Consider the following 14,768-nt stretch of genomic DNA (forward strand, 5'->3'; position numbering starts at 1 on the left):
AGAAAAGCACCTTTCTAGGCGCTATGTTTTCATAGAATGTATCATAGAATGTATCCTGTGCCTTTTGAATTGCTTACTGATGTCAAATATACCGTTTTACAGGTCCTCATTCCAGCCTGTTTTCTAGGCTCTTGCACATAATAAATGTGAACTTGCGTTTTTTTAAATCCTGACAGATTGAAGTCAGACTTTCAAACGTTTCCTTGCTCAGGCTGATCAATTGATAAATCCATATGCTGATGTACTTAAGACTTAACAAATAAAATGCCACTTCAGCTGTGATCTTTGTTGTCTCATATCATTGTTCCTTATTCCTCAGTGAAGTGTTGCGTCGATGACATGTGACCACGGCTCATGACCACAATAGGGTGGTTCGTGGTTTGTGACTCGTGACCACACCCTAGAGGGCTTCCTTTCACCCCTCATCAGCTGGCGCCCAACGTATAAATCATACTACATACGTCTGCAGTGGATTTGGCGTACACCCCCGACAGGTTCCTGAGAGCACCGCCACCGCTCCTTTGTGGCGGAGACCACGGGTAAGACAAGGGTTTTGTTTTTCCTTGGATTTCCTGGGTCTCTGCTGCCTGGGGGTGCGACTGACTCTTTTGTGGACTGTCTCTGGCTGTCACCTGTCCCTGCGGCGCTATCTCTGGTCATGATTTGAACCCAAAATGTATGTCCCTTTGTGTGGTCACGATTTGTCACTTTCTTGTCAGAGGCCAGTATCGGCTTTTCTGCTGCTTTTTGGTTCATAACAGTTGTGCCTTCGAGGTTGGGGTTTTTTCCTGTTTTGCACTCTTGTTTGCCCTGCTGGTTCCGGTCCGGAGGGGATGGTTATAGCGTCAATGGTTCTAGGTTTTTGATCCCTCGACAGTTAAAGTCTGTGCGCAGGGTGTTCCCCGGAGCCTCTGTGTCTGGGGGCGGAGTTAGAGTCTCCCCTTCTACAGTTCAAGTCTGTGGGCAGGTTTATGATCCCTCTCCAGTTCGAGTCTGTGTGCAGGGTGTCCCCCGGAGCCTCTGTGTCCGGGGTCGGAGTTAGAGTCTCCCCTAGTTCTCCATTTTCGCATTATGGTTTGACGTACGATTGCATTTTGTTCTTTGCCATATTCTAGGTTGATAACACATTACTACTTTGCACATTGTTTTTTTTTCCCAACCCGTTTCAGTGGTTCCTGTGGTTTCAAAAATTTGCCTTTCAACTCCGTTACTTTGTGGCGTTACACTTCTGTGGTGTACTCCTGTATATTTAGACTCCCTCAGCAGCTCAAGGATTGTATGGGGTCCAGGGTTTTAATTCCTGGACAGATGATTTGATGTGCCTATACTCAGTGTGATTTCCTTAGTGTAATTTCCTTGTATAATAACTGCCTTACACTCCGGTTTTGTTTCCATTTTTTCATTTCATAACAATGTCATTTCGTCTTCATTATGCTGTCCTATATATAGACATCATTTAAGGGTTTTTTATTTCTCATGCTTTCAACATTAAACTATGTCCTTTAGGCACCTGGCCTCTCCCAAATTCATTTCTCTTCTTCCTTCTTCTCCTGATTTGTTTCTGCAAGGATTGGGTCTTCTAGTTCACGGACTAGGCATGGTTGTATCTCTGACACTTTCCATTGTCGGAAGGACGGCAAGGCAAGACTTACTGCCTTTGTCAGCTTGCAATTTGCGCGCACAAAAAGAGGAAGTGCTCTGTGCTCTGTGTCAACAATTTCCTGCCACGGTGGTTCACGGTGCCGCATAGCACTTCACCCAACACGATATTAAAGACCGGTCTCCCACAGCCCCTCTCTCTCTCTCTCCTTCACATCTGCTGAACAACACACCCCTCTTTCTCTCTCCTTCACTACTTGTCAGTACATCTCTAACAGTTCTCTCTCTCTCTCCAGCTCGTCCCCCAGACGCCCCCTCTCCTCTGTGCTGTGCAGCAGCACACGTCATACTTCCCTTTTCTGGCTTCTGTGATCAAAGGCTCACCGGGGCTCCATTTCCTGCTTTGACATTATGACGCACACACACATTTTTCACTGCTACATTGTCACCTACGACATTTACTGACTGCATCATGTTTTTGTTCCTTTAAATTACCATTTTTTCCTCCATCTAAAAAAATACCCTTTTCATTGTTTTTGATTTCTGTCTCCTGTTTATGTCTGATGCTTCCTGGTCATCAATATCACTGCTTGTGCTCAAGGTACCGTTGCTGTTTCTGTGCAGTTCTTTATGTCAATAGGCTCTGCAGCTGTGCCCGTGATATCGGCCCCAGTGCCCTCCTTGCCCCGCCCTTCTCACCAAGCCCTCTCGAGGCCTGGGGTGCATCCTCACTGACACTCCCCGTAGTACACTCTTGCTAGGTAGTGTCGCCCTCTTATCTACAAACTGACTACACATGCCTTGCCCTTCGCCCACTTCCAGTAAATTATTTTGCCTCTCATTTTGCGCCTGCAAACTGATTGCCAAAAGAGGAGGGGTGAGAACTGTATTCCATCCTGGCACTTGACTCCCTTTTGCTACCCCCCACACCGGTCATGCTCCACCTCTCCTTATTTTCGTAATGTCCAGCACCCCCCCCCCCCACACATATCCTTCATTGCACTATTCAGTTCTCTCACGGTTACCTGAATTAAAGCACAATACCGCTACCAATGTATTGGTCCGGCGGCCCAGTATGAGCGTCTACTTACGACCGAGATGCTGAATATGTCCAAATACTCCTTAGGTCGGACGAGGAAAGAGCGAAGAAAAATGAGCAGGCCCAAGGTACATTTAAATGTTATGTTAATAACATGCCCTGGATACCCCCACTGGCTGTAGGGGGAGGAAGTATTTTGCAGGCATTAATTGACCACATCACACAGCAACGTTTTTTATGTTTTCTGGTTGCTATTACACCCTATTACACCCTATTACACCCTATTACACCCTAATAGTACTTACTAGTATAGTAATAGTCTAGGTTCTTCAAAGTTGCAGGAAATATTGTGTACCTATACTGGAAGGTGCGTGTACTAAAATGCTTTTAAGCAGTGCATAAGCCAGGGACTACAATACTGGGTGTGCATTGACAAAGCCAAGAGGGTAACAAATAATTTTGAGACCTACTGAATTTTACCAATGCTTGTTTATTTTTGTTTTGCAAAGAATGGTACATACCACCTTATTCCAGTAGTGAGGTGAAATGATTTTGCATTCTGTTTTGTGAACATTTTATTTTGAAAGAAAAGAATTATCGGTCTTGCGTTGAAGCTTCTGCAAATATTTGCATCTAATTGGGAAACATCCTGTGAGCAATATGCATAGCGTCACATTGCTAAATATTGAAAATAAGTGTACACATTTTTATACCCTAACAAGTATCAAAATTGCAGTCTAGGCTTCAAGGATTTACCTAGAGCGCTCACCCTAATAATAAAGCCTTTGCATTAGTGAACAAAAGAATACAATGTAACACAGGGATGCCAATATAATGTTTAGGCTGTTTTCTTCATTTGGAGCGCCCTTCTTACGTCAGCTGGCAAACATACAGCATGCATCAGTAATAGCACATTTAGTGAAAGGTCTGTTGCTATTAAAAAGAGTTTCAATTGTAGAATGTGCTGCACACACCTCCTCCAAGGAATATATATCACGAGGTAAAGAATGTATTGATGGAGATGTAAAAAAAAAAAAAAATGGAATACCTTCAGTAACTGGTTGTATTTACACAATGGTTCAAATTGCTTCTTCTCCACATGATATCACGATATGAAGATAGAAGATAATGAGATGTACTATTTCCCTAAAGTCTTTTTCATTGTCTATGACTTGTAGGATGTGATCAGATTGTTACTGTATTTTTCTAAAATGCTGGTACTAAGGTTAAATGCACATTAAATGGACTGCTTCATCTCACCTTGGTGCCGGGACTCATCATAGCCCCCTATTTGAGACTGCAAGTACGTGTTGGTACAACTATCCAAGAACTGCAATGTATAAATTGTTGCCAAAATGCCTCCTGAAGGAGTTCATTCCACACCTTTAAGTACCTATGCTTTTGTGTTCTGACAATTGACCACCGTTCATCTCACACGTGATTGAAGGGGTGTGCAAGGGGCGAGGAGACACACAGACTGGATTGATGCACTTCCACTTGCTCTGTTGTCCATGAGTGGCACTACAACGACTAACATTGTTAAGTTCTGAAAGGCCTTCCTGAAGAAGGGACACCAGAAGTCTGGCTAGACAAAGGAGGGCAAGCTCAACTTGCATCAAGAGTGTCATCTAAGGTACCCCACAGGTACAATATGCACTCCAGCAGACCAGCAACGACAAGATGGATTAGAGGGGAGGCAGCTCCCTGCTAAACCAGAGCAGGCCAGGCCTCTTGATACTATCATCCAAGGACTCCTACGTTCTTTTCCAGTGCTAGTGACTGACTTTCTTGATCCATGGTTCTCCTACAAAGAAAGCAGCGACTCCGCCCCATGAGAAGTACCAAGTGGGGATGTTATCCCAAGATCATCCTGATGGGTTGCATGTGCTACACAGCAGAGAAAGAAAGAGTGTAAGCAGACCCCAACGATACATCACCTAAAGACGTCTGGAACTCCGAATGCCCCAACGCCTCCATCTGCAAGTTGTAACAAGATATCTTTCCCTTCTTCATCACCCTACTTTTTTCATATTTGAAAGTGCCTAGGTAATAGAAGTGCTTGCAAACCTCTTAAATTACCTGAAGACAGGCACCAACGGTTACTTTTTCTGTTTACAGAAATGATCACTGAAGATCTGTTTAATTTTTCAGCTTAGTTTTGAAAAAGACTTAAAGTACAGCAGAAAATAAGACATTCGTCCAACTAGTCACACCAACCACACGTACCAACGATTGGAACAATGCCTCAAGACTTCCAGAACAATGAATAAAAATGACAATGAGTGCTACTGGCAGTATTGAACACTATTTACTGCCATTATAATGACTATAAATGTATTATGATCACAGTGCTATACCGAAGATACTGATTAAATGAGACAGAGATATTGTACTTAAATTGAATAGATAGCCATTGATAAAGATGGGACAAGGGGACAGCTGACAGGACAGGATGTTATGTTTGCACACACTGGCCTACCGTCACAGACAAGAGCATGTGTCATACTTGTCTCTAAACATGTGAGCTGTGTCCTAATGAGCATTATGCCTTATGAACGCCTGCTTAAATGAACACGATGCAGAGTATGCAAAAATACCGCTATAAGTGTTATGTTAGTGACATGCCCAGGATGCGGCCACTGGCTGAAGGGTCACAGAGATACTGAGTTGAAAATAAGTGATCATTGAATGAATGATTGAATGATCAAGAGGAGGGAGATGACAGAGGGGCGTTTTTATCGACCTTGGTAGGATGAAGGTCCGATGTGAGCCCTACTTGACAAAATCTGAAAATATGCTAAAATGACCAATTTTCACCATATATAATCAGCAAATGAAATCCCATGGATCCCCTGAATCCCGGGGTTGTAGGCCCAAGCCAAAGGCCAAAAGCCACCGGCCTATGTTAACAGAATCCACTGAGCCTAAATAGTTTTAAACGTGCATTTCTGATGTGCTGAACACAGCGAGGCAATTGAGCAAACCTGAAAGTTACAGTAGCCTTTCACAAGCCCCATTGCAAGACACCCCCCACACACACACGTACACAGACTCAGCCATTACAAGTTGGCACATCTTGGAATCTTGCAGAAATGTTGTTCTGAAAGATAGCTTGCATGAAATGAATGTCACAGCACCTCAGCACCTGTTGTAAGTTCCGCTCTAACACATATATTTTTAGAAATGTACAAGATGTTCGCTTTTTAAGAACACTGTGTCCTCTTTTAGAGAACAGAGTGTTCTTTAGGGGTGTCTTCCGGTGTCCTAGAACACATGTGGTTAAACCCCCTGCAGAAAGTGCGTCAGAAAAGGCGTCAGAACAGTGTTAGTTCTGCATTTTCAGGTATATTAGATTCAGCCCGTCAAATCTGAAGCCAGAGTTCTGCTAATGCGACTTTTTGCATGCAAGCTCTCCGACTAGTCGATTGTCTGACTTAGGGGGTCAATTCCTCTCTCAGGTGGTGGGCTCCCTAAGCCGGATAATACTTTTGTCTTTTTAAATGTCTGTCCATTCTCTGTATTTTCCATTCACATCCAATTCCTTGCATTCTTAGGTTCCCTTAAGCTATTAGGGCCTGCTGGGATAGTCTCCATGGCCAAGGTGCTTCCAGGCACTAGACTTTATAGAGTGTTCTGCTTCCCCTAACTAATTTCAATTGTGCCCTTTTTGAAAGATCCCAGTCCTTTTGCACCTTGGATCTCTTTGGAATGTCAAACTTGCATGGGTAATTCTCTTCAGAAAAGCACATTTCTAGGCGCTATGTTTTCATAGAATGTATCATAGAATGTATCCTGTGCCTTTTGAATTGCTTACTGATGTCAAATATACCGTTTTACAGGTCCTCATTCCAGCCTGTTTTCTAGGCTCTTGCACATAATAAATGTGAACTTGCGTTTTTTTAAATCCTGACAGATTGAAGTCAGACTTTCAAACGTTTCCTTGCTCAGGCTGATCAATTGATAAATCCATATGCTGATGTACTTAAGACTTAACAAATAAAATGCCACTTCAGCTGTGATCTTTGTTGTCTCATATCATTGTTCCTTATTCCTCAGTGAAGTGTTGCGTCGATGACATGTGACCACGGCTCATGACCACAGTAGGGTGGTTCGTGGGTTGTGACTCGTGACCACACCCTAGAGGGCTTCCTTTCACCCCTCATCACTCCCACAATACATATTCACCACGCTAAACTCGTTACTAATCAATTTAATTTGGGGGTCGGGGAGGCGGCGAGTGAGTCTCCGGAAGTTACAGCTGTCCACCAGACAAGGGGGCCTGGGGGTACCTGACTTGCGAAGCTACTATTATGCTAGCCAGCTCCAATGGCTGACGAGATGGGTGGTGGGCAGAAACCTCCACGAGATCGCCTTCACGGCAGACAAATAGGCACGTGGAGAACTCCATTCCCTCCTACTGCCTGCGGCCCGGATTCCCAGAGATTGTCACCCCCTTCTACTTGTGGCTCTGAAATGTTGGCGGAATGCACTAAAGTACACTGCAGGAACCCCTCCCTATGCAGACAACATCCCCCTAATTGGCCTCCCGACTCCACAGGGGACTCTGTCAAGACGCAGATTACAACCCTGGACGGATGCCGGAGTAGACAGGGTGGGAGACTTATTTGGTGACGATAACCTGTTAGATCATGCTACCTTCGCACAATCCACAGGGGCCCCGCAACGATTGTACTTATTACACGCCTCGGTGACCCACTATGTTAGACGCACCTGGGCTCCACAACGCACTAAGCCGGACCAACACGAACTGGTCCATCTCCTCCACTATATGGGGACGGGCGGACACTTAGTGAAGTGGCTCTATGTGGGCATCAGGGAACACGCAGCTTTGCCCCTCACCGCACTTAGGGAGGCTTGGGTCACAGACACTGGGGAGGCAATCACAGACGGAGACTGGAAGAACATCCTTGGTCACCCTAGGAGAGTGTCCAGGAACGTTAAATTCAAATTTATACAGGCCATGGTTTTGCACAGGGCGTATCTCACTCCCCAAAGACTACATAGGATGTTTCCCAACACCCCCCACAACTGCCCTAGATGTCGTGAAGATGCTGCTAATATTGTTCACATGTTATGGATATGCCCGAGAAGACGTAATTACTGGGTGACGATCAGGAACACATTATTCCCTATAACTGCTCTGCGGATCCCTGAGGGTGCATTACCCTGTCTGATAGGTAACAGGAAGAGATCCAAGGCCTGTAAGGCACAATTGAAATTTATAGACTTGGCCCTCTTGCTGGCACTACGAACCCTCACCATGAGATGGAAGTCACCCAGGCCCCCGGATGTAGAAGTATGGAGGTCTGACATGCTGAAATGGGGAAAGGCAGAGGCTGCGGAGCTGCGTAGGAAGGAAGAGAAGGGCCACCGTAAATATCCTATTGCACAGGAATGGGACCGTATGTTAATAGAACTGGAGGATGCTGAACCAGAAATGTCACTGGAAGATATTGTTTGACCACTTACCTGGTATGAGGAATGTCTGTATGCGCGGCTACCTAGCCTAGTTACACTGTAAACCACGCCTACCCATTGTAGTATTCATTTATGCAGACATGAAGCTGATATATCCATCTTATGACCTATGTACACGGGACCTGCCAGGAGACGGGACGAGGGAGGGGGGAGTTGGGAAGGGCGGGAGTTACATGGGCAATACAATATTCTAAAGACGCATAATACATGTTCTACTGAAATGTTATCTGGGAAAGTTACGAGAGCTGACGAACAAATTGTTGCAAGGAACAATATGCCAAAATTAAGTTACGGAAAACGGAAAAGACTGGTCATATGTAAGATGATTAAGTGTACAATGTTTGACTGCCACAGTCATGAATAAAGAGTTTAAAAAAAAAAACATACCTTAATGAATCAGTATTTTAAAGGGGGCTGTTGGACTTGGCCCTTTTTGCCGGGCATCCCTGACCTTTTTGCCTTCCTCTTGTATTTTTTCTGACCTGGTTTTGTTGGTTTTATGACTCTGGGCACTTTACCACTGCTGATCAGTGATAAAGTGCATATGCTCTCCCTATTATAAATTAATGTATGGATTAGTATTCCATGATTGGCTGGTTTGGTTTACCTGTCAGACCCTAGTACAGTGCACCAGGAGTGCCCAGGGCTGGTAATCCAAATGCTGCTGGTGGGCTTGCAGCACTAGTTGTGCCGTCCACAGAAGCAGCCTGTAAAAGTGTGTCTCATGTCTGCCATTGCAGAGCCTGTGTACAATCTGGTACTGCCATGTTGACTGGGCAAGTGCACCCACTTGCCAGTCCCTAAACCTTCCCTTTTCTTCATATCAGACACCCCTATGGTAGGTCCAAGGGCAGGGTGCATTGTAAGTATAAGGTAGGAGAAGCCCTGATATGTGTGGTATGTCCTAATAGTGAATTACAGCCATTTTCGTTTTTCACTATTGCAAGGCTACCTGTTCTCCATAGGCCAGAATGGGCAGTTAGATTATTACATTTTATAATCCTAACTGACTCAGGGAACACAGTAGAAATTCGAGTTTAGTATGCCTGAACTAGGAATGATAAAATGCATCTTTTAGTTAAGTTGATTTTAACATTCTGTGTTTGAAAATACCACTTTTAGAAAGTAGGTATTTTCTTGTCTAACTATCCAAAGCCTGCCTCTGCTAGGTTGTGCATTCCTTGTCTGGAGTTTGAGTGACAGGGTTGGGGGATTCCAGGAGACAGAATGAGTCAGCCCAGTGGTGAATAGAGAGATCTGCATCTAGATGGGTGGGAGGAGTTGCACCTGGGACCTGAATAGGGCTGTGCCTGCCTTCCACAATGCTGGTTCCACCTCCTGTGGTGCGGCCGATGTCTCTGCCTTGCACTGTGAAAGAAGAGAAGGAATCATGTCAACAAAGTGCTCCAGGGCTGTGCTTTCCCTCCACAATGCTGGCTCCACCTCCTGTGGGGCGTCTAATGTGTCTGCCCTGCAGTGTTTAAGGAAAGAAGGAGTCTTGTCAACAGAGTGCTCCAGATGATCCCAGTGGCCCACTCCAGCTTTAAATACCTGGGAATCCGCATATATAGGAAGACGGAGGATCAGCTAGATGGCAATGTTTCTAGAGCCATCGCCGGCCTTCGTGGCAGTATTGGCTTTTGGACCTCACTTCCCTTGTCAGTCATGGGCTGTATTGCGATAGCAAAGACGGTAATGCTACCTCGCTTACTGTACTACTTCGTGAACCTTCCTATATGTATCCCGCACCGTATTTTTGCAACCATCAAGTACTTGCTGATCACCCTTATATGGGGGTCGGGTAGACGACGGATCAGTCTGCGTAAATTACATCTTAGCACCTCTCTGGGGGGACTAGGCGCCCCTGACTTTCAAGGATATTTTTACGCAAGTCAACTCCAATGGTTGTCTTATTGGCTGGCCGGGAAAAACCTCCATGAGATTGGATGGACAACAGACCGGTTGGGCCGGGGTGACTTATATACCTTACTACTACCCAAAAGTAGAATACCAAGATTATGCCACCCCCTGCTCCCTACTGCCCTTCTTTGCTGGAAGAAGGCGCTAGCTTACACGTCGGCGGTACAGCCATACGCGGATAACATTCCCTTACTAGGTATTCCAACACCGCAGGGAAGGCTTACCAAATACGCTCTAAGGGACTGGACGGCACGTGGGATTGAGGGGGTGGGTAGTTTCTTTGGAGACAACCTGCTGCTGGACCATCGCACTTTCGTGCAGGCGACTGGGTCTTCGGACAGACACTACTTATTACACGCTACTGTATCTCATTTTATTAGGACAACTTGGGCGCCGCAACGCATCCAACCACAGCAACAAGAACTAGTACATCTGGTGCACTACATGGGGGCCGGGGGCCACTTAGTACGATGGCTATACACAGGGATTAGAACTCATGCTGTACTGCCCCTTGACACCCTAAGAGAGACCTGGTCACGGGACACAGGGGAGGATTTTACCAATGCAACCTGGCGGGTTGCCCTGGAACATCCAAAGAGAGTTTCCCGAAATGTGAAATTTAAATACAACCCAGCCATGGTACTCCACAGGGCATACCTCACCCCGGAGAGGATTCATAGGATGTTTCCCGATGCCCCCCATCAGTGTCCGCGATGCAGGGCAGACGAGGTGGGCCTCCTCCATATGCTTTGGTCATGCCAACAGCTGGGCGGCTACTGGAGAGAGGTCTGCCGGATAATGAGAGAGGTATCTCAGATACAGGTGCAGGAGAGTGCACTATATTGTTTAGTAGGAGCCCGCCCTCGCCCCAAACCGTTAAAACCCAAATTCCGATTTGTGGACCTAGCTCTCCTCTTAGCGATCAGGAAGATTACAATGCAGTGGAAGTCCCCGAGAGCGCCCAGGGTGGAGACATGGCGGGCGGACTTGGTGAGATGGGAAAGAGCAGAATGTGTTGCCCTTAGAAAGGAGGAGGAAGGCGGGAGGCGGAAAACCCCAATGACACAGGATTGGGAGGTCATGCTACTGGAGTTAGACAGTATGGATCAGCCACTGTCCCAGGACAATTGAGCGCGCTGCGCCCCGGGGGGATTACTGCTGTGTATACTGGACATTGAGGTGGGACAGAGGTGGTTAGAAGAGCTTCTATCGTATATTCCGGATAAAGATTGGTCAGCGCTGGGGAGCTCAGGCTGAACAGTTAGGAGAATTTAGACACCTGGGCAGGATGGGTGGGGGAGGGATAGTTGGGGAGGATGAGGGCGGGTATGGGGACGGGTCCTGATAATAACGGAGGGCTCTGATATTGAGCCCAAATCTGTATGGAAATGACCGAGGGACTGAGACTCTGCCCCCCATTTGCGGACGGGGAGTAAATTAAAAAGCGTGATGTATTGCATGTTTGTTGCCTACCACTCTATGCATATGTGATGAATATACATTCACGAATAAAGTTTTGGAAAAAAAAAACAGAGTGCTCCAGAACTGGTTTGGACTGGGCAAAGACCCCTCTGCCCTCAGAGGACAAAGGATTTTGGGGTATAAATATTGGGACCCTGATCCCAAGAAATTAGATCACTTTTGGACAAACAAGAAGAAACATTTACTGAGGAGAGGAACCTGAAGAAACTGAGGAGAGACTATCCCTGAGCTGAAGTGCTGCTTGGGGGATTGGCCAGCAGTTGTTGCCTGCCTGCCAAAGGAAGGAGAAAGGAACTTTGTGTACTTTATTTCAACTAGTGAGGATCTCCAAGGGCTTGAAACAGAGCTACACCACATCGAGAGAAGCGCCTCGCAACGAGGAAGAAGCATGTTGCTGCTGTTACCGTCGCATCGCGGATGTCGCTGCTGTAGCTGTCGTATTGCACCGCATCAAGAAAAGTGCCTCGCATCAACGGAGAAGCGTGCCGCCGTCGGAGCTCCTGCCGTTGCATCTTGGATGTTGCCGCTGTAGTTGTTGCATTGTGCGGAAGCGTCTTGCAACATCGGAGAAGAGTGCCACAGCCGAAGCTGTTGTCATCGCATCGCTGAAGAAAGGTGTCACCACTGCAGCTGACGCATAGAATCGAGACTTCTCGCATCACCGGAGAAGCGTGCTACATCTGGAAGATCTTCACATCTTTATTTCTTTGCACCGGAACTTTGCCGCATTTCCCTCACAGCAACACTTTTGTTGTGGGAGCGTCACGCATCGTGTCGCATTTTAAGAACGGAACAGAACTAAGCTAAAACTACCATTTTAACTATAGTATTGTGGATTTTTGTCCTTTGTGGTCTTGTGGTAAGTCTATATAAAGAATACTTATTTTAATATACAACTGTGTGGTGTCCATCTGAAGTGTTGTCACTTGATTACTGTATGTGGTCACAAATGCTTTACACACTGACTCTGGGATAAGCCTGTCTGCTCGTGCCTAGCTACCAAGGGGGTGAGCAGGGGTTATTTTAGGAGTGTATCCCCTTACCCTGACTAGAGGCAAGGTTCCCTATTAGTCACAAGTACCTACCTGTGCCAACTAGAGACCCCCAATTATAACAGGGGCCATACACATATCCCTTCTAAGTAGCGATTTGTTATGTCCTTCTAAACCCATTATGGTGTTTGGTAGCCTGTTACTGAAACAAAAATGTGTTTGCTACATTCCAAGAGCCTTTTAGCAAATTGCAGTGTTTGTGCCCGAAAAATGGCTTTTTTACGCCTCTAGTATTTGGCACTATGCCTCTAGTAAACTGCTGATTGATCTTGCTTATAACTTTTGGATCTAAAATCATAGACAAACATGGAGCAAAGCTGCTCGGTACCTTCCTGGAAAACTTCTCACTTCTCTATGATGCGCATTCTGGATTCCACCCTCGATGCAGCATGTATGCCAAACTTGTTGCTGCAGTAGAATACTTTTGTTTTAGAGGGTACAAGGACAGTTTCAACACTGCTATTACATCTATCCTCAGCATATGACACTTTCAATAATGGGTGGCTGTTAAACAGAATTGGTGAAACAAGTCTAGGCAGAGCATTGCAGAGCTGGCTTTCATATTTTTTGTTCAACTGCACACCAAATGTATTTCTTGGACTTTTTGTGTTTTCCACTTCACCCATTATGTGTAGAGTGCCACATGATTCAGCTCTTTCCCTGTACCTCTTTAACATGTATCTCTCTCCTGTTTCAAACCTCATTCGACCTTCAGTTTTCTAGATACACTATCTATACACAACCGCAGTGAAGGCTCAGTTGCGAATACTTGGGTGACAGGAGCGCTGTCAATGCATGTCAAGAAATAGATGAAAAAGGATTCGTTGAAACGGAAGCTGAGAACTTGTTTGTAGGTGGAAGCATAACACTGTTGCAACACTCACGTAGGCCTGTAGAACTTGGCTTCTGTCCTATAACCTTTGCTACTGTTAAACAGGCTTCAATACTGTAATTAACCCTGGGTGTAGTTGCTACGCGAAGACGCACTTGCACTCCGCGACCTACGCGTAGCTCCGCGGACATGCGTAGTTGCTTGCTAGACCCGTTCGCGCGCCGTTTTTCGTCTTCGGGAGCCTGGTGCGCGTGTTCGGGGCGCTGCCTGCATGCTCGGGATGGCTAGCGCGCTAAGTTACCCAAGAGGTTTGTCCCGCCTGCTTGCGTTCCCTTATTTCCTGTTCCGGGTCACAAGTAACGTGTTCGGGTTGTGCAGACATGTTCGGGAACTCATCTTCTCGTTCGCACTACAAAAGTGCGTGATCGCGCTAAATATCGTGCGAACCTACCAACAAGCATCCTCGCGCGTCCTTATGACGCTATCGCGCATCCAAATGACGTTATCGCGTTCGCAGAGTCGCACGGGATTGTGCGGGAGGGTTTACAAACATGGTGGCACAGGCGACCGGGAAAAAGCGAACGCAGAACCAAGGTAAGCCATTGCCGCGCACGCGATAATGTTATTCAGCGCGCGAGAACTACGCTACGCACCGGATCGCGGAGTAATCGACAGCTACGCGTTCTCCGCGGAACGCGGAGTTGCCGAAACTCCGCAAGCTCCGCGAACGGAGCGTAGTTCTTCGCCCAGGGTTAACTGTAATCCCTCTATCGCTAAAGCAGCCTGTAAAGCAGCCTGCACCTTTGGACTGAAGAGAAACAACGTATCAACATTGTTTCTCTTCAGTCAGATCCGAGCCAGGCCCGGGACAAGGATGGGGGTGGGGGACGCCAGAGAGAGCACTGCTCCTCTGAGGCAGCACAGAACTGACTTGACCTGGAGAAAGTTTGCAGCTCCAGGCTTCCCTACACTTGAAGGGGCCCCCTCGGCCCCCACACTAAAGAGAGTGCTGAAGCACAGGCCTGAGAAATGTGCATCAGTTCTGACCAGCTCCAGCCTTTCTTTGGGCAGGAAGCAGTTTTCTGAAGATCTTGCACACAAAAAAGAAACAGTTACAATTCATAGCTTTTGTTTCTTGCTTGTGTACAGAGGCCTGGAAGGGAAGGCGCCCCGGGATTTATCAGGGAATCAGAGCGCTGGATTGCAGAAAGAAACAGTCGACAGAGCAGTGATCAGGAGAAGGTCAAAAGGAAGTTCAAAGGAAGAAGCAATGCTGAGAGGGAGAGACAGGTGATAGAACTCTGTGTGTGCACGCAAAGGGGCTTAAACCCCCCCCCCACCCCAG

The 14,768-nt window shown here is 46.5% G+C and overlaps 1 protein-coding gene across 1 annotated transcript in view; it reads left to right on the forward strand.

Annotated features, from left to right (window-relative positions):
* The first annotated feature begins 384 nt into the window (after positions 1–384).
* LOC144781534 (uncharacterized) overlaps positions 385–14,768 on the forward strand; it is a 49,677-nt gene continuing 35,293 nt past the window's right edge. Inside the window, exon 1 of the mRNA XM_078660439.1 lies at positions 385–539. The gene's annotated coding sequence lies outside the window, so the exon portion shown is untranslated. The remainder of the gene's footprint in view (positions 540–14,768) is intronic.

Source organism: Lissotriton helveticus, chromosome 9 (assembly GCF_964261635.1).
Source record: "Lissotriton helveticus chromosome 9, aLisHel1.1, whole genome shotgun sequence".
Lineage (NCBI taxonomy): Eukaryota > Metazoa > Chordata > Amphibia > Caudata > Salamandridae > Lissotriton > Lissotriton helveticus.